General features: G+C 47.3%; 1 protein-coding gene across 8 annotated transcripts in view; it reads left to right on the top strand.

The window, feature by feature from the left end:
- Nucleotides 1-25,962, top strand: part of FRYL (FRY like transcription coactivator) — a 387,434-nt gene that overhangs the window by 25,748 nt on the left and 335,724 nt on the right. For 3 of the 8 annotated variants that reach the window (XM_073583499.1, XM_073583504.1, XM_073583503.1), the window contains exon 2: nt 9,768-9,846. The exons of the other annotated variants lie outside the window; for them this stretch is intronic. The gene's annotated coding sequence lies outside the window, so the exon portion shown is untranslated. The remainder of the gene's footprint in view (nt 1-9,767; nt 9,847-25,962) is intronic. 8 annotated transcript variants of the gene reach the window in all.

Below are 25,962 nucleotides of genomic sequence, written 5' to 3'. Positions count from 1 at the left end.
AGCCCCGCCGCTCATTATGATGTCATAATGGTTGACTATGGGATGGAGGATGTGTGATGGGTATATGGGCACGGGACTATGGGATGGCGGATATGTATGATGGGTATATGGGCACGGGACTATGGGATGGAGGATATGTATGATGGGTATATGGGCATGGGACTATGAGATGAAGGATGTGTGGGTATATGGGCACTCGACTATGGGATAGCGAATATGTATAATGGGTATATGGGCATGGGTCTATGGGATGGAGGATGTGTGGGTATATGGGCACTCGACTATGGGATGGAGGATATGTATGATGGGTATATGGGCACGGGCCTATGGGATGGAGGATATGTATGATGGATATATGGGCACGGGCATATGGGATGGAGGATATATATGATGGGTATATGGGCACGGGACTATGGGATGGCGGATATGTATGATGGGTATATGGGCACGGGCCTATGGGATGGCGGATATGTATGATGGGTATATGGGCACGGGCCTATGGGATGGAGGATATGTATGATGGATATATGGGCACGGGCCAATGGGATAGAGGCTATATATGATGGGTATATGGGCACGGGACTATAGGATGGCGGATATGTATGATGGGTATATGGGCACTGGCCTATGGGATGGTGGATATGTATGATGGGTATATGGGCATGGGACTATGGAATGGAGGATATGTATGATGGGTATATGGGCACGGGACTATGGGATGGAGGATAATTATAACTTGCTATAACTAACCACAGTTAGTTACTATGCCCGGGCAGCGCCGGGCTCTTCAGCTAGTTTTCTAGATTTTTTATTTTAAAATCTTTCAAAGATTAATGTTTGTCTTTCTTTTCTCTTCAGCTCTTCAGCTAGTATGTGTGTGTATATGTGTATATATGTGTGTGTATGTGTGTGTGTATATATATATATATATATATATATATATATATATATATATATATATATATATATATAATTAGTATGATATACCCATCATACATATCCTCCATCCCATAGGCCCGTGCCCATATGCCCATCATACATATCCTCCATCCCATAGTCCCATGCCCATATACCCATCATACATATTCGCCATCCCATAGTCGAGTGCCCATATACCCATCACACATCTTTCATCTCATAGTCCCATGCCCATATACCCATGAGATGAAGGATGTGTGATGGGTATATGGGCACTCGACTATGGGATGGCGAATATGTATGATATGGTTTTTCTTTTTGAGGGTTTGCATCAGTTCATGTAAAGAACATCCCAACAACTGTGAACATTTGGTTTTCTTATTGTCAAGCAAACAACCAATGAGATAAAATAACTGAAAATGTCAGTGTTTATAACTATTCACCCGCCTAAAGTCAGTGCTTTGTAGAGCCTCTTTTTGCAGAAATTACAGCTACAAGTCCCTTTGGATAAGTCTCTATGAGCTTTCCACTGGGATTTATGCCCATTCCTCAAACTGCTCCAGCTCCTTGAAGTTGGATGGTTTCCTCTGGTGGACAGCAATCTTCAAGTCTGACCACAGATTCTCAATTGGATTAGAGTCTGTGCTTTGAGGCCACCCAAAACATTTACACATTTCCCATTAAACCACTCTACTGTTGCTTTAGCAGTATACTTTGGGTCACTTTCTTGTTGGAAGGTGAACTTCTGTCCCAGTCTGAAATCACTGACATAAATATATATAAACTTGGCACACACCAAAGGTTTCTGATGCAGAAAGGTGATTTTTAATTATACAACAGTACATACATACACAGACGTTTCGGTCTAGGACCTTCATCAATGTACGATATATTGTACTGTGAGATTCTTAGTGACTGGGCTTTGTGAGATAGACCAATCCTGTGAGGAGGCACATGAAGCCGTCCCACTGCGTAGTGGTTTGTGGAGTGTGGACGCAGTATCCACCGCGAATCCCAAGTGCACTATATCGTACATTGATGAAGGTCCTAGACCGAAACGTCTGTGTATGTATGTACTGTTGTATAATTAAAAATCACCTTTCTGCATCAGAAACCTTTGGTGTGTGCCAAGTTTATATATATTTAGTTCACGGATTGGGATCCTACTTGGGCACCACCTACAATTTTCAGGGTTGTGCCAACGGTTTTGTTCTTGAAATCACTGACAGACTGAAACAGGTTTTGCTCGCGAATATCCCTGTATTTATTCGGTCGTCCATGACAGCACCACCTGAGAGAGGGGATCCTCCCTTTAGGAACAGGAAACCTACAGATACAAAAAGGGTGGCACCTCTCCCACGCATCAGTTGGTTTCCTGTTCCTAGAGGACAGGACTCTCTACAGATCGTCCGTCATGGAATCATCATTGAATACCCAGGCCGGCTGACCGACCCAGGTAGCGAGGGGGTCTCCTACCTCGGTCAGTGCGGGGACCCTGGAAGCGCCACGGTGGGGCCGGGTAGGTCACCACGGCAGTGGACGAGGCAGGTGGAGCAGGGGTCCGGTGGATGCCGTCTCCAAAGCCAGCACCTGGTATGTATGCCCCGGTGCGTTTCCCCAGGCCCGGTCCTCCAGGTCGGTGCTGTCCCCTGGCCGGGCTCATGGCGGCGGGCGCGGGGGGTGCTGGCACTCCGGGCAGGGCTGCGCGGCTCCTTCGCGCGCGCTCCCGCAGGGCTCTGTGAGCGGCGGAAGTGATGCGGCGGAAGGGGCGGAGCGATAGCGCCGATACCGGAAGTCGGGTGCCGGCGGCCTCCGGCGCGCGCCGCGGGTGCATGCCGGTCCGGGGGTCGCGCGGCGACCCGGCGAAGGCAAGGGGGGCCGGAGCATGGGGGAGGGAACGCAAGAGCCGGGTGGGTGGTGCTATGGCAGGATGCCTGCTGACCCGGACAGGAGGCCATATAAGGCAGATGGGGACGCCGCTGGGGTGCTTCTGAAGGCCCCAGCAATGGATACGTCGGAAGCCCCCTTAGTCCAGCAGGACGAGACGCAGGAGCACCCGCAGAAACAGGCGAGTGGCCAGCAGAAGAAACAGAGACGAACTAGCGACCAGAGCCGCGAAAGTTCCTCCAGAAAGGACCCCCCCTGCCTCCCTCCGTGATCCGGTACCTGCCTCATCTGCATGGGTAAGAGATCTCCGTGAATGTACCCTGATGCAGTGTTCCCTTATGTTTTTTTTCAGGGGAAGAAGGTTACGGGAAAACAGAAACACAGGGAATGTGCCCTCTGTAGTTCCCCCCTACCAGATGGCCACCCTAAAAAGTTATGCCAGCCATGCATACGGCAGACGGTAGGAGTTATTAAGGACAGGGAGTCCAGGGGTAGATTGTCAGGCCCTTATACTCTCCCCCGTTTATGCAGGTAGCGGAAGAGACACCTGACTTCACTTCAAACCTGAGAGACATGATCAGGGCAGAAATGAAAGCTTTACCTCAAAGAGAACCTTCTAGGAGAAGAGAGGCTAGTGGTTCAGGCTCGGAGGCCTCAGTCGCCCCTGGGAAGGGTGACAATTCCTCGGACTCCTCGGCCTCCTCGTCGTCTTCCTCGGATGAAGACTCTAGCCAGTTCTGCTTCCCCTTAGACCAGATGGACAAATTAGTGAAAGCTATACGGTCCACCATGGGGGTAGCGGACAAAAAACGGGAACTCTCAGCACAGGACATAATGTTCGGGGGGTTGGACCCCAAAAAACGTTAAGCTTTTCCATTGAACGAAAAGGTTCAGAGCCTAATTGATAGAGAATGGAAGAGACCGGAGAAAAGGGGCTCCATGCCACCAGCCTTTAAGCGGAGATACCCCTTCGATAACCCGGTAGTAAACAGATGGGATAAAGCCCCAAAACTAGATGCAGCAGTAGCCAAAGCATCTAAAAAATCCGCCATACCATTTGACGATATGGCCTCCCTGAAAGATCCGTTAGATAAAAAAGCGGATTCTTTCCTTAAAGGGACATGGGAGATGTCAGCAGGCGCGTTAAGACCAGCGGTAGCTGCCACCTGTACAGCCAGATCTATGATGGTCTGGCTAGATCAGCTAGATTCCGAACTAAGAGATGGAACTTCAAGATCATCTATTCGGAAAAATTTGCCCATCATTCAGAATGCCGCGGCGTTTTTAGCCGATGCTTCTGCAGACTCTGCAAGAATGGCGGCTAAAGCCGCAGGTCTGTCTAATGCAGCGCGAAGAGCGCTCTGGTTAAAATGCTGGCCAGGAGATATTCAAGCCCGGTCCCGTCTCTGTTCCATTCCCTGCGAGGGGGAGTACCTATTCGGCCCCGTCTTGGACGAATTGTTGGAGAAAGCTGGAGATGACAAAAAGAAATTTCCCAGTCTCCCGAACCCCTCTTACAGACGTCCCTTTGCCAGGAAAGGGTTTTTCCGGAGAAGGCCGTCCAGAGATCAGGGCAGATGGGATGATAAAAAAAGGAAAGGTACAGGATTCATGTTTGGGGGAGGGCGCCAGGAAGGTCCAGCTCGGGATACGAAAAAGCCACCCCAATGACTAGTTGCCCCAGTAGGAGGGAGACTAGCTGCCTTCTACCCATCCTGGTCTCTGATCTCCAATAGCAGCTGGATATTGGGGATAATAGCTGTGGGACTACGACTAGAGTTTTCTAGGGTTCCCCTTGATCAATTTAAAATCACCCCACTCAGGTCGTCTGCAGCAGAACAAGCTGCCCTGGAAGCCGAGGTTCATAACCTGTGCGCTAAGAAAGTCCTGATAGAGGTTCCAGAGGAAGAATGGGGGAAGGGATTCTACTCCCCTCTGTTCCTGGTCCGCAAACCGGACAGCTCCTTTAGGACAATAATTAACCTTAAGGCCCTCAACAAGTTTTTGGTCATACGTCCCTTTAAGATGGAAACGATTAAATCTGCAATAAAATTGCTGTTCCAAAACTGCTTCATGGTGGTGTTAGATTTAAAAGACGCATGCTACCATATACCCATCCATGCAGGCCATCAGCGGTTCCTCAGAGTGGCGGTTCAGTTGGATGGGTCAATTCGACATTTCCAATATGCGGCCCTCCCTTTTGGAGTGGCAGTCGCTCCCCGAGTGTTTACTAAGGTGATAGCGGAGGTCATGGCCCATCTACGTGAATCGAACATTCTGGTGATCCCCCTACCTGGACGATTTTCTTATTGTAGGTAAAACGGCGAACCATTGTTTACAACAGCTACAAAAGGCAATGTCTGCCCTAGAACGGTTAGGATGGTTGCTGAACGTCAAAAAGTCCCGGTTGCAACCAATGAAAGTCCAACAATTTTTGGGCCTAACCCTGGATTCTGAAAAACAGGAATGCCGTCTGCCTCCGGACAAGCTTGTTCGCCTCCATTATCAGATCCTGAACGCCTCCAATAACCCCACCATGTCCCTCAGAAAAGCCATGTCCCTTCTAGGCTCTCTTTCGGCCTGTATCCCGGCAGTCCAGTGGGCCCAGTTTCATGCAAGGAAACTACAGAGCGAGGTCTTATTACATCAAAAAGTCCTTGGAGGTTACTTGGAGGGTCAGCTAACCTTATCCCGTAACACAAGGGAGTCCCTAGAGTGGTGGTTAGACAAGGATAACTTATCAAAAGGGGTGCCCTGGGAGTATAACGTAACCCGCATAGTCACCACGGATGCTAGTCCTTACGGTTGGGGAGCTCATATGGGTGAAATTTTAGTCCAGGACCAATGGCAACATCATCAGTTAGGAATGTCATCTAACCTAAAAGAATTGACGGCAGTAGAACAGGCGGCTAAAAAGCTCCTTGTGTACCTACAGGGCCATCACGTGCGAGTGTTCTCCGACAATCAGGTCACCGTGGCATACATCAATCACCAAGGCGGGACTCGTTCCAGACCCCTGATGTTTGTAGCAGAGCGGTTGTTCCATCTAGCAGAACAATACTTCCTATCTTTAACAGCATTGCATATAAAAGGAAAAGACAACATCACGGCAGACTTTTTAAGCCGCAATCAGCTAAAGCAAGGGGAATGGTCTTTAAACACCTCCATATTCAATCTGATTGTTCAAAAGTGGGGATATCCAGAGGTAGACCTATTCGCCACCAGAGACAACACGCAATTGAAACAATTCTGCTCCCTGAATCCCAGAGAAAATCCTCTGGCGGTAGATGCCTTCCTGATAAACTGGGACTTCAAACTAGCCTACGCCTTCCCTCCCCTATCTCTTCTACCCCTAGTGATGAGGAAAATCAGGAAAGACAGAGCAAGGGTGATAGTTATCGCTCCGTTTTGGCCCAGGAGAGCATGGTTCTCATGCCTCAGGACCATGTCGGTGTCCGATCCTTGGGTTCTGCCGGACATCCCGGATCTCCTGTCCCAGGGCCCAGTCTTCCATCCTCAGGTGGCTGGCCTTCATCTGACGGCGTGGAGTTTGAACGGTCATTATTAGAAGAGAAGGGTTTCTCCGCAGACCTAATTAACACCCTACTTAAAAGTAGGAAAATCATTACCATAAAAATTTACGTTAGGATTTGGAAAAAATTCCTTCAAAACTCAGAAGTAATCGCTGGGGATTCAGCACCTATAATGCAGATATTAGAGTTCCTACAAAAAGGTCTAGACATGGGACTCTCTACCAGTACCCTTAAAGTACAAGTGTCAGCCTTGGGGGCTCTGTTTAGCTGTAACATTGCTGGTAATTATTGGATAAGCAGATTCATTAAGGCAGCAGGTAGATCCAGGCCAATAATGAAGGATAGGTTTATGCCGTGGGACTTGAACCTAGTCCTCACTGCTATGACAGAGACTCCATTCGAACCTATCTCGTCGGCTTCCCTAAAAAACCTGTCCCTCAAGGTAGCCTTCCTGGTAGCTCTAACATCAGCTCGCAGAATAAGCGATATTCAGGCTTTATCTAGGTGTCCTCCTTATTTACAGTTTAAAGAGGATAGGGTAATACTTAGACCTGATCCAGCGTACTTGCCAAAGGTAGTTTCTAGTTTCCATAGGACACAGGAGATAGTTCTGCCATCCTTCCTCCCTAATCCAACTAACGAGAAGGAAAGGAAACTACACACCCTGGATGTCAGGAGAGGCCTCATAGAATATCTGTCAGTCACCGATCCCTGGAAGAAAGATAATGCCCTATTTATCTCTCATCAAGGCCCCAGAAAAGGTTGTAGAGCATCAAAAAATACACTAGCCAGATGGATTAGAGAGGCGATTGCAATAGCATACACATCAAAGGGCAGGTCGCCACCCGGAAAGCTGAGGGCGCATTCCACCAGGGCAATGGCAACCTCATGGGCCGAAAGATCAGAAGTCTCCATCGACCAGATATGTAAGGCGGCTACTTGGTCCTCTCCGAGCACCTTTTATAGTCATTATAGGCTAGACTTGGGTGCTTCCACAGACCTCTCTTTTGGTATAAGGGTGCTGCAGGCTGTAGTCCCTCCCTAAAGCTGATATTACTCTCTGTAAATCTCTCAGGTGGTGCTGTCATGGACGACCGAATAAAGTCTTAGTTACTCACCGGTTAACGGTATTTTTCGGAGTCCATGACAGCACCCGTATATTCCCTCCCTTTAGTTTAATTGGGGTGTGCACGTCTTTTTTCTTGTATATGCTCACTGGTGATAAGTTATAATTGTAAAGAATACTGTACATAAATCATGCATTAACCTTGGAAGTCCTCTTGTGCTCTGTAATCCAACTGATGCGTGGGAGAGGTGCCACCCTTTTTGTATCTGTAGGTTTCCTGTTCCTAAAGGGCGGAGCCCCTCTCTCAGGTGGTGCTGTCATGGACTCCGAAAAATACCGTTAACCGGTGAGTAACTAAGACTTTCGCACCGTCCATCTTCCCCTCAGCTCAGACCATTTTCCCTGTCCCTGCAGCCTAAAAACATCCCCACCACATGTTGATGCCACCACCATGACTCAAGTTGATGGGGAAGTGATGACATTTTAACCTCCAGTCACCGTGACTCATAGGTTTCCTGTTCCTAAAGGGCGGAGCCCCTCTCTCAGGTGGTGCTGTCATGGACTCCGAAAAATACCGTTAACCGGTGAGTAACTAAGACTTTCGCACCGTCCATCTTCCCCTCAGCTCAGACCATTTTCCCTGTCCCTGCAGCCTAAAAACATCCCCACCACATGTTGATGCCACCACCATGACTCAAGTTGATGGGGAAGTGATGACATTTTAACCTCCAGTCACCGTGACTCATATCGGTGGCCTTCGCTCTTAAGTTAGGGGTGGTCATGACATAATCACTTTTTGGTTTGGTGGAAACTGTCAAGGATATGGAACAGATTATGGGGTTATACAGTTGTGTGAAACAATGTTTGCCCCCTTCCTGATTTCCTATTCTTTTGCATGTTTCTCAAACTTAAATGTTTCAGATCACCAAATAAATTTACCATATTTTTCGGACTACAAGACGCACTTGACCATAAGACGCACCCCAAAATTTGGAGAGGAAAATATAATTTTTTTTTTTTGTAAGATAGGGGTCTGTCTTATAGTCTGAATTTAAGATATCTTACCTGGGGGGCCTAGTGGCTATGGAGCGGAGTCACAGGAGGCATGGACCCTTCCTCAGAAAGCTGGCGGCGACGGCAGAAGTGGGCAATGCTGCTGGCCCTGGATGGGAGGGAGGGGGATATCCCAGCGGTGTGATATTGCGGGCCCGGTGTCGGCGGTGAGCAAAGCAGAGTACATCATTGCTTTCCCGGCAGCCATTTTTCTGGCCGTGGGCCACTGGAGGCGGCAAGAGCTCAGATTGGGCTCTCAGCCCAGCATTGATTCACCCTGCTCTCCGCCAACACCGGTCCACGTAGCATCTACGCACTTCTGACGCCGCCGGCGTCAGGAAGGGCCCCTACTCTACCACTGCCACAACCCCCCCCCCCCCATGAAGGGTTTTATTAAGGGAAAAAGAAATCCAAACCTTCGGTGCCCCTATTTGAGTATGGTCCCTCCCCCCTCTTAAAACCTAAATTAATTGTGGTTTATCACATCTGTGGGAAGATGAGTTCAAATTCCCTACTCACACCAAGGCGTGTTTACTGCCACACCTGTTCTCATTGAAGAAATCACTTAAATAGCACCTGCCTGAAAAAGTGAAGTAGACCAAAGATCCTCAAAATCTAGATCATCATGCCGCGATCCAACGAAATTCTGGAACAAATGAGAAACAAAGTTAACAAATGGCAAAAACATGGAACAGTAATAAACATCCCCAGAAGAGGTCGGCCCACCAAAATTACCCCAAAAGTGCATTGACAACTCATCCAAGAGGTCACAGAAGATCCCACAACAACATCCAAGGAACCGCAGGCCGCAGGTCAGTGTTCATGACTCCACCATAAGAAAGGGACTGGGCAATAATGGCCTGCATGTCTGAGTTCCAAAATGGAAACCAGTGCTGAGCAAGAAGAACATAAAGCTCTTCTGATCTTCCCCGACGCATGTGAACTGCAGTAGTTTGCTCTGCCCTCAGTAGGGCACAGAGGTGCACCTGTGCAGAAGCGCGAAAAGGAGCACAGTGTGCATGACGACGGACATGAAGTACAGAAGGACGGCATCGCAAGAAGAGAAAAGGCATCTCACCATGTCCAGTGACACCCATTGGACCTGGCTGCCCGATAGGGAAGTATAGGTCTGTTTATTGCCTTGCAGGGTGAATTGGAGTCATAGGTGCAGCATTATAGAATACTGTCACATGGGGCTTAAAGGTGGTGGACGTAGGTTGTATCGGGACAAAACTGGTGACTGGTGTGATGGAGATTTTTTGTTTTACCAAACATGCACACCAGAGCTTTTTTTCTTTTGTCCCCTTTAGTATTCCTCCTGTTTTTCCTGATCTCGAGGCATACACGGACAGCTGGAACTTCTAGTTCTCAGACAGATGGTGGCCCCAGGTAGCGTCAGTCCTCTTTGTATCTGATGATTGACTTGCTTTCTCTCTCTGCTCATTATTTACCGCATTCCAATCAACTTTCTGATTTGCATCTATAACCGAGCGCATTTCACTGCCGTTCAAAGACATTTTTTGACTCTTTTATGTAAAATTAGAAATGCAAGGGGAAAAAAAAGCACAATTCATACATTCTCACTCCTGCTTCATTGCTGTGCCTCTCGCAGTAGGGGAAGAAGCAAGATTATCTCATAATTACCGATTGTGCACATTGCAGATATATTTTTGGATCACAATGTGAATTGATTATTGAGCTGGCTTTTTTAATGTTGCCTTGCAGCCAGCTCCATATTCTTCTTGAAAGGAGAATGTTTCCTGGAAAAGTACAAGTAATTATATATGGGGAAGTATTGGAATTCCAAGGGTAAAAGAGTTCTCTGGCTTTATTAAAACGTTTTTCCGATGTTGGGGAGAAAACCTCTTTCCCTCAGCTGTGGTTTACGGCCTTACTCACCCTCCCCAGGTCCATCACTGACTCTCCTTCGCCCTTGCCCCCGGCGTCTATTATTGTCTGCAGCTGTGAAGTCACCGACAGTGCTTCAGCGGCTCTGCCTCAATTGACTGAATGTGCCACTGAAGCACCCTGATTAGCTGCAGCGCTATTGATGTGACATCAGCGCTGCTGACGATAACAGACACCAGGGTCAGCAGCAGAGACGCTGTACTTGACCCAGGTAAGGGGGGAAAACTGCCGCCCAGAGACAGGGGTTTTATAAAACTGGTAAATCCCTTTTACTTGTCTTTATTTTCGCTTCTGAAATGCCCCCCCGCAGTCGTATGGGCGAGTGATTCCAAACACATGGCAGATGCCTCCTCTCCCATACACTGTCTCCCTATGGGTGGGAACTACGGCACCCTTCCACAACTGATGGAAATCATCACTGTATCCGTTTTTACCATTGGTGATTTCTGGAGCTTCCTATGCATTATAATGCTAAAAACTGCTGAGTACACGGATGGTAATATGTGCTGACTGTGATTTTCACGGACCCAATGACTTGTCTCGGTGACTTCGATCAGAGGTGGACATGATTATATTGCGGACACTCGGTGATCAGACCATAGGCTATAATGGGTCCTTGTTCTGTCAGTAAAGAACAATGATAGTACATGTATGTGAGGCCTTGAGATACATCCAGATGAGCACTGAACCTTATGGACCAGTCACGTCCCCAAATTACTGATGTGACTGTATCTGCATGTAGTGGCGCGTGTTCCCCTAAAATGGTGGGAGGTGCCGGAGGGTCCTGTTATTTCCATGCACTTGTTTGACCTTACACCAAACTAGGACATGCTGCGATATCTGTGGGAAATGGCACCCATAGACTTGTATCGTGCCTCAGGTCCATTCACACATCTGTGATACGGGAATGAGGCTTGGAGGGTCGCAAATCCTAATCTGATGTGATGTTCGGTGGGTCTGATAAGCATCAGGCAGCACCCTCTCACACGGACGTGTACATGCGCCCTGGTTCTGATAAACACTGAGGAAATCATGAAATAATAAATGAAAAATGTCTGAACAAGGCCCAATTTCTCCTTTCTCCCACCATGGTGAATAGCAGGGTCCTGGTTGGGCTCCCCTTTGGGGCCTCTGCAGGGAACAAGCGTCAGGATTTCCAGTCTTGGCACGTCCCGTCATCCAGTGACAGAAATGTGGTATAATACAATGATGACATGTTTATGTTCCCGCCAACCAGAGCCTTCCGTCACCTCCCAACAATACATGCTATTCTTGTCATGTCTGATCTGCCGCTCCTGCTTTACAGTAGATGGTAATGGTGATGTATTGAGTCAGTATATGGCCGCGTTCTCATTTACATCCTGACGTGTAACTTCATGGCAGGACAAATAACAGAAGCCGGTGTGCTTGGACTTATAAGGGGGTTCTGAGACTTGTTAGACGTCCTTGGTGCCTTGTTGGCTCAAGTTCTTAAAGCGACCATGTCGGCAAGTTTTTCATATGGAAGTAGTGATATGGCGTATAGGAGCTTTTTGTCCTTTAAAAAATGAAAACCTTTTTTTTTTTTTTTTTTTTCTTTTTGTAGAAATCAAATGTTAGTCATGAGAAATCGAGCATGGAAGACGTACAGAGTAGGCTGGAAGTGCACAAGGGCGTGTCTATGCACTTGTAGTGCTTCTTCCAATGCAGTGACACGCCCCCATTGCACTTCCAGTCTGATTTGCATACATCTTCACTAGATTTCTCACGACTGCACATTAAACCTCTACAAAACGGGGAGGGGACAAGCGCCCACACATCCTCCTGTCCCCAGGCGGGTAAGAGTGTGCTTCTGCCAGTAAGTATGGCACTTGCCCTACCGAGACCATTGACCCTTTTGCTCTTTATTATGGGGGCACCCTCCTCTCTATATACTCCTTTTTTATGCTACATTGATCAACCTTGGCTCTGCCTCATCTGCAGGTGTAGTTGCAAAGATAAGTGGTTACACAAACACTGAGTGCAGTTTCTTGCCATCTCAGGAGCACGCCGGCATCACAGCCACATTACTCCTCTCACTCCTATTCTATGACCAGACTTTTTGCTAGAATTTTTTTTTTTTTTATTGGCGTAGATTTAATAAATACTAAATGAATGCCTCCCTCCCCATGGAGCTGCGTTCCACCACAATTGTAGCTCTGACACTGGATGCTTATTAGGCTGGTTTCACGCGTCAGTGGCTCCGGTACGTGTAGTGACAGTTTCCTCACGTACCGGAGACACTGACACACGTAGACCCATTAAGGCTACTTTCACACTAGCGTCATGCACTGCACGTCGCTATGCGTCGTTTTGAAGAAAAAACGCATCCTGCAAAAGTGCTTGCAGGATGCGTTTTTTTCTCCATAGACTTTTATTAACGACGCAGTGCGACGCATTGCCACATGTCGCAACCGTCGTGCGACGGTTGCGTCGGACCGTCGCCACCAAAAAACGTTACATGTAACATTTTTTGGTGCGATGAAAAACAGCATCCGCTGCCCCCGTTGTGCGGCGCTTCCACACTATGCGTCGGTGCGCTGCAATGTCGCATAATGACATGCAGTGCACGACGCTAGTGTGAAAGTAGCCTTACATGAATGGTTCGATGCACATGTCAGCATGTTTTCACGGACACAAGGTCCGTGTGCAAAAGACGGAGACATGTCAGTGTTTGTGGGAGCGCAAGGTCCGCAAAACGTGCTGAACATAGCACATGGAGAACAGTTCACATTGTCCTCCATGTTCACGGCTGGCCGCCGGGGAAGAAGCAGCTACTGTAAGCCGCTGTTCCCCAGCGACTGTCATTCTGCTCTCCTGCTCTGCCGGCAACAGCGAGCAGGAGAGAAAGAATGAATGAAAACCCAATGTGAGGTCCCCCTCTGTTTGTGAACCAACCCAGCAAAACTCACAGCTGGGGGCTGCTATTCTCAGGCTGGTAAGGGGCCATTGATCTTGGCCACCCACAGCCTAAAAACAGCAGCCCCCAGCGGCCCAGAAAAGGTGCATCTATTAGATGCCCCTATGCTGGTGCTTTGTTGGGTTCTTCCCATGTGCCTTGTAGTGGTGGCAAGTGGGGTCATAAGGGGTTAATGTCACCTTTCTATTGTAAGGTGACATTAAGCCCAGATTAGTAAGTGTCAATAAGACACCTATCCATTACTAATCCTAGAGTTAAGGCCCTTTTACATTTAGCGATGCACCAGCGATCCAACCAGCGATCCGACCCGGTCAGGATCGCTGGTGCATCGCTAAATGATCGCTAGTGAGCTTTCATACAGAAAGATCTCACAGCGATGCAGCAGCGACGCAGCGCACGATACTTACCTTTCACACGCAGCGATCCTGCGTCCTCCCGCCCGCCTCCACACGTCACTGGACGTCACAGCAGGAAGTATCAGCAGGAAGCGCCCGACGAGAAATGGAGCCGGACATTCTCGCGCGATCAGCGATGAGCAGAGGGGGAGCCGGTCGCTGGTAAGTATCCCACATAGCGATATCGCTAGCAATAGCGCTATAACGTCACAAAACCAGTGACGTTTTAGCGATATTGCTAGCGATATTGCTTAGTGTAAAACCCCCTTTAGTCAAGGGTTAAATAAACGCACACAACAAGAACAAAGTATTTTAGTGAAAGAACACACTACACACAGTGTTTAAAGCTTTATTATACACCTAATTCCATATCGTTGCCATCGTTCTCCTGTAAAAAAAAATTATAAAATAATAAACCAACAATATCCATACCTATGCGGCGATCAGTCCTGTCCCACAGCGTAAATCCATCTCGGGTTAATCATTTTACAGGTGGAGCGCTGCTAATGCAGCCACTCCGATTGTAAACTACTGGGGAATGAATGGAAGCAGCTGGGAGCTGCTGTTTTTAGGCTGTGGGGGGCCAAGATCAATGGCGCCATACCAGCCTGAGAATAGCAGCCCCCAGCTGTGAGTTTTGCCGGGTTGGTTCACAAACGGGGGGACCCCAAGTCGGGTTTTCATTCTTTTTCTCGTGCTCGCTGTTGCTGGCAGAGCAGGAGAATGACGTGTGAGAATTATCTGGACGTGTGAGACTGCCCTTAGTAGGACTGTACATACCTGCATCCAAGCCTGGGTATTACATGTATATGAGACAGGAAGCAGCCGTGGTTGTTGCAGGTAGTCACATCTGATGTCTGCGTCCCTGAGGAGTCCTGGCAGCGGCTGCAACCAGTTAAGTGTCTCTGGGGACCAAAACGTCTCTTTGCAGGGTGTACAGACAGTCATATTGACGTTCATTGCACAAGTGTGTTTGTTGGGTCTGGGTTCAGACACTGTCTGTTTTTTAATAAAGGTTTTATCAAACTCTTTAGTGCTGTACAAATGTCCATGTCCTGTATTATTTTTTATTTATTTATTTTTTTTTTTTTAGAGTGCAAAAAAAAAAAAAGATGGAGAAATGTCAGTATTTAATCCTAAAGCCCCCGTCACACAGCGAGATCGCTGCTGAGTCACAAGTTTTGTGATGCAACAGCGATCTCGCTGTGTGTGACACCTACAGCGACCGGCCCCCCCGCCGGGTATCGCTGATCGTGCTCGAAAGCCCTGGACATTTTTTTGATCGTTGGTCTCCCGCTGGCCAGCACGCATCGCTGCATGTGGCAGGCGGGAGACCAACGATCAGGGAGCTGGTATCTAAGGTAAACCACGGGTAACTAAGCGCGGGCGTCGCATAGTTACCCGCTGTGTACCTTAGATACCAGCGTGCTGGCGCTGGGAGCTGGTATCCAAGGAAAACACCGGGTTTCTAAGCGCCGCGCGGCGCAGTAGTTTTTTTTTTTTTTTTTTTTTTTCTTATAAACTGAATGAGCCCTTAATGGCTCTGAGTCTTGCATTATTGCACTTAATATTGCTGTTAATAACAATCTGCTTAGCATATAGTTCTTTTGCCTGAAGTTACACACAATAAGAGGCTGTCAGTCATGCAGGTGGAGATGGTGCTAGGCGAGAAATAGAGCTGGAGTGACAGAGACTTCAGATCTACCATAGCACTTCAGTGTCATTTTATATCAAATCAAACACTGATTTCTCAGTAATGGCGGATTGGTCTGGCCAGGTAAAGGCATTGTTGGACATGTACTTGAAAGAAGTACAGTACACACATATATAAAATGTCTAGAGGGGTAAATCCAGATTCCCCTGTACGTTGTTCAAATGACCATTCTCACAGCATAGTCAGTGAGTGCCCAGCAATATAAATATATATATATATATATATATATATATATATATATATATATATATATATATATATATATATATATATATATATATATTTTTTTTTTTTAATCATAGTAACATAGTAATGTGCTGCTAATAAAAATGATCGGAAGGGAAATAATGTGTTTGAATGGAGTAAACCTGCTCCGATTGTCTTCCTGAGTCATCGGCTGCCAAAACAACCATGTACCGATGATGATGTAGGATGCTGCTTGGCGCGTGCCCAGTCGCCCGTGTAGAGGAACCTTTATCATGTGATCCGTACTATCAGTTAAATCTAGAATCATTACGATTACTGTGGAGTAATACTATAATATTCCTGCCACCAGCATGTGCCTGGGATTTCTTGCCCTGTGGTCTGCGATGTGTGTGCGATCATATTATACAATATTCTTCCATCTTATGACCCTGTGCCGTGTTGTTTTGTACATTAAGAAGCCCAGTGGGGTCTGAGATCAGGAAGAAGGAATCTGATTGTGCCATGTAATATATCCGTCTATTAACTTTATCATAATCCTGGAGAGTCCCTTTATAGGGGAATGTATGGTATGTGTGTATATATATTATATTTTTATATTTATATTTTTTTTTACCAATTAAAACCTGATGGTAATGCACTTTTTTTTTTTTTTTTTCTAGTATACTTTTATATTTACTTTTTTTTTTTTTTCCTGCACTGGCTCATGAGGGCAGCCATCTTTTCTGAGCTTCTATTAAAAGCATTTAGAAAATAAGATCTAAATGTTGCGATCGTCTGTTCACAATATAGGATTGGTCACAGCTCGCTTTCTCCCTCTTCCTGCACAATGTCCAAGGCATATAGAGCATAGCAGGCGATGAGTGTTTGTAGACTGTTGTTATGTATGATCTATGCAGCTGCTGTAAACCATTGTCGTTGTAGTTCTGCTTGTGTTTAGATGACTGCTGAAGCGTGATCCCTACAGGAACGGTCAGCCTATTATTGTGCTCAGTGAAAATGGCAGGATTTCAGGATCTTCTTTTCCAATACAGAAAATGACATAAAAAGTGAAAAAAATAAAAACAAAACACTGCAAATTATTCTTAAAAATGTTCAATGTAGAAACTGCTGAAATAGGTCCCATTACCTAGACAGACAATAATTGTGTATTGAACCCTATGGAACTTTGCTCTCCTGATTTTCACTGACTTTCTAGCATAATTTAGCCTCTGTGTACGTTGGAGTGAACCTACCCTTATGGTGATCACTATTTTCTCGTTAGTTTTTCTCTAATCCCCTCCACGACAGCACATAGGAGGTTGCCTCCCCATCCTGATTAGGGACCGGAAACAAGAGGTTAAATAGCCCTCCCCTTCTTCTAATCCCCAGTGTTTTCCTGTCCCTAACAGGAATGAAGAGGTTCTATGTGCTCCATGGATGGGGCCAGCGAGATCCCGGAGTTTTTTACCCTTACCGTGAGCCGGGCAGCCGGGGTCGATCGTCCCGCACATTCCTCCCCGTATGCTGCTCCCGCCGCTGGCGGGACCCGCACCATACTCCGGCGCTTCGGCAACGCTGGATGGTGAGTGGGTCTGGGGGTCTCCCGTAGCTCCCCAGTCCGGGATTCGCTCCCCCCGCGCGCCGCATGCCTGTCTCTCCTGAGCGGCATGCACCGGAAGTGATGCGCACCACCGGGCCCGAAGACGTGACGTCACTTCCTCCCTGTGTTCCACAGTGGAACGCACCGCCATCTTGGCGGGAAATTTTAAAATTGGGGGAAAAAAAAGGTGGCGCCAGGAACTTAGGGGGGAGCGATCTCATCCGATTGGATGAGGTAAAGGAAGCTGGATCTCGGTTCCTATTTAAGGACCCTGATGGAAGACGCCACAAGGTAGGACTAACGTCTGCATGATGGATGCATCTTCCCTGAAAGCTGCTTCTGCAGAGCCCAGCTCAACCCTGGCCCAGTGAGTACACTCGGAAAAGAGTATATACCTTTTTTGGTTTAGGACCCATCCTTAGGAGCCCCCCTCCTTTTCTCTCTTTCAGGGAGACAAGGATCCTACACCAAAAACGGAATAAAAACCTACAAGCCGAAAATGCGCCATCTGTAGGAAAAAACTCTCCTCCGATTATAAAAAGAAATTGTGCCAGCAATGCACTGATAGAGGAATTAAGAGGGATGATGCGACAGGAAATCCAGTCGTCCCTGACTACCTTCCCCCAGTCATCCCGGGGGCCCTCAACCTCAAGGAAGAGGAAATACGCCCATGAGGACATCTGATTCAGAACCCGAATCATCGGTTTCGGCGGACTGGAGGGAAGAGGGTGAACTAACCCCAGCCCAGTCAGAGGATAAGTGGTTCTTTTCCTCAGACGATATGGAGGAACTACTCTCAGCAGTCAGGAACACAATGGGAGTAGAAGAAGATAGGTCATCATGCACTGAGCGGGGTGGTCTATTTGGCGGCCTGAAATCCAGGAAGAAAATGGTTTTCCCTATCCATGATAATATCCGGAGTCTAATCCTGGAAGAATGAGAACTCCCGGAAAAGAGGCTAAGTATCCTGGGCGAAATGAAGGATCGATTTCCCCTGGACGAAGAAGCCGTGAAACCTTGGACTGAGATTCCAAAAGTGGATATCCAGGTAGCCAGCGTAGCTAAAAAGACTACGCTACCCTTCGAGGACTCCTTGCAGCTGAAAGACCCGCTGGACCGGAAGATGGATAGCCTATTGAGAAAGTCCTGGGAAGCCTCAGCGACTTCCTTGAAAACAAATGTGGCATCGGCCTGTGCAACCAGGACCCTATACCTCTGACTTCAGCAGCTAGGAGACCATATAAAAAGGGGAACTTCGAAGGAAGCTCTCCTAGCTTCTCTATCACTTCTACAGAAGGCAACCGCCTTTTTAGCAGACTTCTCGGCGGAGTTGGTCCGTATTGCAGCAAGAACGTCCTTGCTTTCCAACACTACTCGAAGGGCCCTATGGCTAAAAATGTGGAGTGGAGATATCCTATCAAAATTATGCTCTATCCCATTCAAGGGCGAATATGTATTTGGTCCGGCATTGGACGAACTATTAGAGAAGGTGACCGACAAGAAGAAAAACCTTCCCGAGCCGAAACCTCCAAAGAAAAAACCCTATCATCCACCCCAGGCTCAAACCCCGCAATACAGGGGTAAATGGGAAAACGGGACGTTGAAGCTACCCAAAAGGCAGGAATATTTTTTTTCACGATTCTCGTTCAGACAGATAAAAAATGACGCCAAGCAAGTAGGGGGCATAATCTCAGATTACTTCCTGAGCTGGCAGGAGATAACCATGAATCAAAGAATCCTGGACTCGGTCAGATGGGGAGAAAAAATAGAATTCTCCTCCAGCCCCCCGCAAAGCTTGGAAGTTACATAGGGTCAGGGCCACTACTCCCGGCTGTTCTTAGTAAAAAAGCCAAGTGGGAAATACCGGGTCATCATCAACCTGAAGAAGCTAAACCAACATGTTCGGTACCAACGCTTCAAGATGGAATCGATAAAGACTACGATACCACTGATTGGACGAGACTTTGCCATGGCCACCATAGATCTCCAAGAGGCCTATTACCACGTTCCCATCCATCCATCCCATTGGCAATATCTAAGGTTCGCAGTCACTCTAGACACGGAAGTACACCACTTCCAATTAAGAGTTCTACCCTTCAGCATCTCTTCGGCACCCCGAACATTTACAAAGATAATGGCAGAAGTGGTAGCATTCCTCAGAGGGAAGGAGTTATGTGTCGTCCCTTACTTAGACGACCTCCTGGTCTTGTCTCCCTCCAACACCATTCTAAGACAACACCTACAAACAGTCCTGCAGACCCTGGTGTCCCTGGTCTGGATGGTAAAAATCGAAAGATCAGACCTGAATCCCTCAACCAGGAAGGTCTTTCTAGGGATCCTCCTAGATTTCCACAACGAAATATCCTTTCTTCCGTCCACCAAGCAGGTAGGCGTGAGATCAAAAGTTCGGGCTCTACATAGTCAGAAAACAGTGATCATAAGGTTCGCCATGTCAACATTGGGGTCAATGCAAAACAGAAGCCGCGGAGACACCATCACATGTTTCTCAACGCAAGCAATGACCAGCCAGGTCTTTCCCCGGGAAGGAACAACCACGGGAAGGGCAGTCTCCAATGAAGGAAACCACCTATGCCAAAACATGGTATCCATGCATGTTTTGCATATTTCCCATAAGGGATGGGGGCAGTGCTCTAGAATCACTGCGTTGAGAAACACGTGATGGTGTCTCCGCAGTGTTGGATGTTGATCTCCATGAGTTCATTCATCCTCATTTTTAACATTGGGGTCAATGACTTCTTGCATCCAAGCAGTCCACTGGGCCCAGGCCCACTCAAGGATACTCCAGAGATATATCCTATCCCACTGGAACAAAGACGCGGAGACCCTCAATACAAGAATCTCCCTACCCCAGCACGTAAAGCAGTCTCTCAACTGGTGGCTCAACCAGGGAAATCTAGCAAAAGGGACACCCTGGATACAATACCCCATGACGACCACAACAGACGCCAGCAAACGTGGCTGGGGAGCAGTATCGTCTCAGGCAATCTTCTAGGGACTCTGGCCCAGAGACATGGGAAAACAATCTTCCAACTACAGAGAACTGAGAGCTGTAGAAGAAGCCCTAAAGGCAGCAGAAGCATCAGTCCAGGGAACCCATGTCCGGATTTACTCCGACAATATGACCACCGTGGCCCATCTACGTCATCAGGGCAGCACAAAATACGGAAGTCTGCAAAACGTTTCAGCACGGATATTCAGCTGGGCAGAACATAATCTCCAGTCTCTTTCAGCTCTCTACCTAAAATGATCCGACAACACCGAGGCAGACTTCCTAGGCAGGACAGACTTAGATCCAGGGGGATGGAGCCTCAACGTCAGAGTATTCCATACCTTAACCAAAAAATGGGGTCTCCCAGAGGTAGACCTATTTGCGAGCCGGGAGAATGGCAAAGCATTACTTCTCCATAGGTCCAAACGAGAAACACTCAAGGGTGGACGCCTTCGCTCACCCATGGAACTTCGGACTGGCATACGCCTTTCCACCGATTCCCCTAATACCAAAAACTCTGCAAAAGGTCAGGACAGATGGGGTCAACACTATCCTGATCGCCCCTCTCTGGCCAAAAAGGAGCTGGTTCGGAGCCCTAAAACTGATGAACTCAGAGGGTCCCCTGATCCTGCCCGTGGACCGCGACCTTCTACATCAAGGTCCCATCCTTCACCCGACTCCCCACAGCTTAAGCTTGGCAGCCTGGTTTCTGAAACCACAATCCTGAAAGCCAGAGGCCTCTTAGATGCAGTGATAGCTACCCTACAAAAAAGTAGGAAACCCATCACAAATGCCATACATTCCAAAATATGGAAGACCTTTTTAGCATGGTACGGATCCACTCCCATAGATCCCTTCCACCCCAACGTGACAAAGATCCTAGACTTCCTACAGGACGGTTTATCCAAGGGTCTGAAACCCAGCACCTTGAGGGTCCAAATATCAGCCCTAAGTTCTTTCTTCGATCAAAACCTAGCAGAACATCGATGGATCAAGAGGTTTATTTCAGCAGCTTCCAGAATCCATCCAAATAAATCCAACATGGTCCCAGCATGGGACCTGAATACCGTATTTTTCGCTTTATAAGACGCTCCGGATTATAAGACGCACCCCAAATTTTGAGGAGAAAAATAGGAAAAAATGTTTTTGTTTTTTTTTAATAAAATGGTGGTGCCTCTTATAATCCAGGCGTCTTATTGCTTACCCGGGGTGGTGGCTGCGGTGAAGCGGGGTCCCAGGGTCGCTGCTGGAGGCGGCAGGAGTGGGGTGATACGGCAGGCCGCAGGAAGGGATGAGAAGGTGCTCCGATGTGCAGCGTGCTGCCGCCAGGGGGGCTCGTGCTGCCGCCAGGGGGGGTCTGTGCAGCAGCCCAAGGCTCTGCTGACATTTACCGAGTGTAGGCCGCAGGGGTGACCGGGTGTCCGTCGGCGCTGTGGGTGTCTCCGGGTGCCCAGCGGTGTCTCCGGTTCCCATCCCGGGGCTCTGCCGACATTTTACGACAGGCCAGAGCCCCGGGGCTCCCTCTCGCTTCCCTCTATATTGGCTCCGGCAATATGGCGGCCGCCGCCGGGGGCGGCGCATGCGCTTTTGGTGATCTTGGGACTGAGATCTCATCTCTCGAGCTCTCAGTCTCGAGATCACCATCAGTGCATGCGCCGCCCCCGGCGGCCATATTGCCGGAGCCAATACAGAGGGAAGCGAGAGGGAGCCCCGGGGCTCTGGCCTGTCGCAAAATGTCGGCAGAGCCCCGGGATGGGAACCGGAGACACCGCTGGGCACCCGGAGACACCCACAGCGCCGACGGACACCCCTGCGGCCTACACCCGGTAAGGTATATCGGGTATATCCTCTTTGTAAGACGCACCCCCATTTTCCCCCCAAGTTTGGGGGAAAAAAAGTGCGTCTTACAAAGCAGAAAATACGGTATAATACTAAAGGGTCTAACGAACCCTCCATTTGAACCTATCGACCAGGCCCAGATAGATAAACTATCCTGGAAAACAGCACTACTCGTAGCCCTTACAACTGCAAGAAGAGTGGGAGAAATTCAGGCTTCTGTCCATCAGAGAACCTTATCTAAAAATTCTGGACGAGAGACTAATTTTACAGCTAGACCCTTCCTTTGTGCCAAAAGTGTCTTCGAATTTCCACAGATCCCAGGAAATAATACTGCCCTCCTTCTGTGATAGCCCGAGGGATGAGAGAGAAATGGGATTCCATTCACTGGATGTCTGGCGAGCAGTTCTGACCTATTTGGAAGAGACAAAGCTCTGGTGGAAAGATCAGAATCTTTGTTCAGTATGGCGGACCAAACAAGGGGAAGAAAGCGTCCAAAAGCTCCCTAACTAACTGGATCAAAAAAGCATTCATGGCCGCTTATAAAAACCAGGATCTACCTCCTCCGGTATCCCTGAAAGCCCACTCCACTAGAGCTGTCTCCGTCTCCTGGGCAGAAAAAGCTGATGCATCCATTGAGCAGATCTGCAAGGCTGTGACCTGGTCTTCAGTCCATACCTTCACTAGGCATTATAGATTAGATCTTATGTCAGTACAAGATCTAGCCTTTGGCAGGAAAGTCCTGCAAGCCGTGGTCCCTCCCTAAACCATTATTCTTTGGTATACCTCCTGTGTGCTGTCGTGGAGGGGATTAGAGAAAATAGAACTACACTTACCGGTAGTCGGGTTTCTAAGGCCCTGCACGACAGCACGGGTAATTTCCCCCCCTAACAAAATTTTGTTCATGTGACTTATGTGAATAAATAATATTTCAAGCATTCACTCTATGTGGTCCTTGGAAAACACTGGGGACTAGAGGAAGGGGAGGGCTATTTAACCTCTTGTTTTCTGTCCGTAATCAGGTTGGGGAGGCAACCTCCTATGTGCTGTCGTGGAGGGTCTTAGAAACCCAACTACCGGTAAGTGTATTTCTATTTTCATAGTGTCATCGCTCCCATTAATCCCATTTGTATCTGTTCTGATGTTCTGGCCTTAAAATAACTGGAATAGGCTGCAGGCTTTTACCTTCTAATGTGACTGCCTTCTGCCCCAGGTCTTCTCTCTGGGGTGGGGGAATTAACGGGGATCAATTACGTGTCTTTCATCTTGTTCTATGCATGTTTTCAGAAGTTAGCCAGAATGTTCTATGAGCAATTTAGGGTGTTTTTTTTTTTTTTTTCTTTTTTTTTCCTATATTTGCACAAAGACACATTAACAACATTTAACACACACAGCTGCCTGAAACGGAAAAAAAACATAAATTGAGGAACTTTGTATTATGCGAAAGTGAACATGACTGTAATAAAGAAGTGTGAGTGTGTGTGCGCGTGCATGTGATGTATCGCATTAATAGCCGATAGTGAAACTTCTCATTTTTATTTTCTGATAGTAACTTTTTTTCTATACTATTTTCTGCTCTTGATGATGATCAACCATCTTTCCTGAGCTTATTAGCATTTGGAGTTCCGGTTTCCAGCATGTACATGGATCATATGAAAATATAGATGTGATGTTCATTACCTTTTTATGAACGTGTTGTGTGCAGAGGTCACTGTGTAGGGAGGAGAGAAGGTGAATTATAAGCATCACCTTAAAGAGGTTGGCCACCACTTTTACCTTGATGACTTATCCTTAACCCCTTAATGACTGCCAATACGTATTTTAACTGACGTGAGATATAAGAGAATGGCATCCCCATACAGGTGACAATCCAGTAGCTGTCGGCTGTACATTATAGCTGACCACTTGCTGCATCAGCCACGATCAGTGTTTGCACCGTACAAATCTTTTTAACCCCTTAGATGCTGCTGTCAATAGTTACAACATCATATAAATGGTTAACAGAGTGTGGCTTCTCCCTCTTTATCCTCATCGGCACCCTGAGATCTTGATTGTGTGGTCCTGATGTTTGCCAAGGCAATTCACGCCCAAATAGCGGCCTTTATCGTCTGACGGCTGTTGTAACCTGTTCAGAAGTTAGTGGCATTTAGGTGGTAAAAATACACATTTTCATTTCTGTCATGCCACTTTGCATTAGTTCCTGAAAATCACCTGAAGGGTTAATAAACTACCTGGCTGCAGTTTTCCATATGTCAGGGGGTGCTGTTTTTAAAATGGTGTCACTTTTGGGGGTTTTCCAATATATAGGACCCCCAAAGGCACTTCAAACCTGGATAGGTCACAAAAAAAATAAATTTTGTAAATTTCCTTGATAAAATGAAAAATTGCTGCTACATTTTTAAACCTCCTAAAATGCTAACAAAATAAAAGAACATTTTACAGATGATGCTGGTGTAAAGCAGGCATGTGGAAAATGTTTATGAATGTTTTTGTGTGGTATGAGTATCTAAATTAAAGGGATAATCATTCAAAGTTTGAAAATTGCTAATTTTTTAATATTTTTCTCAAATTTCTGATATTTTTTAAAATAAAAACAAAACATTGACCTAAATGTACCATTATCATAAATTATAATGTGTCACAAAAAAACAGTCTCAAAATCACTGGGATTTGTTCAAGCGTTTCAGAGTTATTACCACATATAGTGACACTGGTCAGATTTAAAAAATTTGGCTCCGTCACTAAGGGGTTAAGGTAGGTCATCAATATCTGATCGTCCAGGTCCGACACCCGGCACCCCCCGCCGATCAGCTGTCACTGGTGTCGGCAGCCACCGGCCGGAAGTACTCACTTGCCGAGCTGCTCCATCTACTTGCCTTGACGACCGCAGTGTCTTACACATCCACCTTCTATTAATTTGAATAGGAGGCAGATGTACAGTACTAAGCCCCTGCCACTATAGGTACACCTTTCTGCTCGGTAAGTGAGTTCTTCTGGCTGACAGACGCCAATACTGATGACAGCTGATCGTCGGGGGTGCCGGGTGTTGGACCCCTACTGTTCAAACATTTATGACCTTACCTTAAGGATAGGTCATCAAGGTGAAAGTAGTGGACAACGTCTTTAAATGAATGGTCGCTCCCGTGTCTGCTGAGAAATGATCAGGAAGTATCGACCTAATCTTGGGCTGAGTCGCCAGACTGAGAACTGCTAGATTTCAGGACTGTTAATCAGTGTAGATAGTGACACAACAAATTCTTAAAATATGGTATATGTCTAGCATTTAATGTGATCTGAAAACATCTAAAAGTTGTTTTCTATAGGAAAATACATAGGAGCACTGAGCACATAAGCCAATACCAGGGGAGTCTGGCAGCGGACCTCTCATAGAGACCATAGGAGCACAGTCATAAGCCAATACCAGGAGAGTCTGGCAGCGGACCTCTCATAGAGAACATAGGAGCACAGTCATAAGCCAATACCAGGGGAGTCTGGCAGCGGACCTCTCATAGAGAACATAGGAGCACAGTCATAAGCCAATACCAGGGGAGTCTGGCAGCGGACCTCTCATAGAGAACATAGGAGCACATTCATAAGCCAATACCAGGGGAGTCTGACAGCGGACCTCTCATAGAGGACATAGGAGCACAGTCATAAGCCAATACCAGGGGAGTCTGGCAGCGGACCTCTCATAGAGGACATAGGAGAGCTGAGCTGAACTGTGATCCGGTTTATAGGGGGGAGTCAGACCTGTTCTGGTAATTAAAATTGGGTTTTCCAATATTTTGGAGGTGATGTCTGCTAGTTCCTAGAACAGCAGAGTTATTAGACTGAATATAAAGAGTCTGGACACTTCTTACATATATGCAGCTTATTCAATTATCCCAAATACTTTACAGATGGGGTGTGGGATGCTGG

This window comes from Dendrobates tinctorius, unplaced genomic scaffold, assembly GCF_039654945.1.
Source record: "Dendrobates tinctorius isolate UK_male_01 unplaced genomic scaffold, ASM3965494v1 ptg000079l, whole genome shotgun sequence".
Taxonomy (NCBI): domain Eukaryota; kingdom Metazoa; phylum Chordata; class Amphibia; order Anura; family Dendrobatidae; genus Dendrobates; species Dendrobates tinctorius.
This window is presented reverse-complemented; position numbering and strand designations above follow the sequence as displayed.